The sequence below is a fragment of the Lottia gigantea genome, assembly GCF_000327385.1.
Source record: "Lottia gigantea unplaced genomic scaffold LOTGIsca_2263, whole genome shotgun sequence".
Classification (NCBI taxonomy): Eukaryota; Metazoa; Mollusca; class Gastropoda; family Lottiidae; genus Lottia; species Lottia gigantea.
The window spans coordinates 2513-3394 of record NW_008708612.1 but is presented as its reverse complement, the minus strand read 5'-3'; positions in this window follow the sequence as shown (position 1 = coordinate 3394).

The window sequence follows — 882 nt, the reverse complement described above, 5'->3', positions numbered from 1 at the left end:
GTCTGCTAGAACAGTAGAATAACTCAGTCAAAAGCAAGTTAGAGTGTTGTCTGCTAGGATAGTAGAATAACTCAGTCAGTAGTAAGTTAGAGTGTCGTCTGCTAGAACAGTGGAATAACTCAGTCAGTAGTAAGTTAGAGTGTCTGCTAGGACAGTGGAATAACTCAGTCAGTAGTAAGTTAGAGTGTCTGCTAGGACAGTAGAATAACTCAGTCAGTAGCAAGTTAGATTGTCGTCTGCTAGGACAGTAGAATAACTCAGTCAGTAGCAAGTTAGATTGTCGTCTGCTAGGACAGTAGAATAACTCTGTCAGTAGCAAGTTAGATTGTCGTCTGCTAGGACAGTAGAATAACTCAGTCAGTAGTAAGTTAGAGTGTCTGCTAGAACAGTAGAATAACTCAGTCAGTAGTAAGTTAGAGTGTCTGCTAGGACAGTGGAATAACTCAGTCAGTAGTTAGTTAGAGTGTTGTCTGCTAGGACAGTAGAATAACTCAGTCAGTAGCAAGTTAGATTGTCGTCTGCTAGGACAGTAGAATAACTCAGTCAGTAGTAAGTTAGAGTGTCTGCTAGAACAGTAGAATAACTCAGTCAGTAGTAAGTTAGATTGTCTGCTAGAACAGTGGAATAACTCAGTCAGTAGTAAGTTAGAGTGTCGTCTGCTAGAACAGTAGAATAACTCAGTCAGTAGTAAGTTAGAGTGTCTGCTAGAACAGTGGAATAACTCAGTCAATAGCAAGTTAGAGTGTCTGCTAGGACAGTGGAATAACTCAGTCAGTAGTACATTAGAGTGTCGTCTGCTAGGACAGTAGAATAACTCAGTCAGTAGCAAGTTAGATTGTCGTCTGCTAGGACAGTAGAATAACTCAGTCAGTAGTGAGTTAG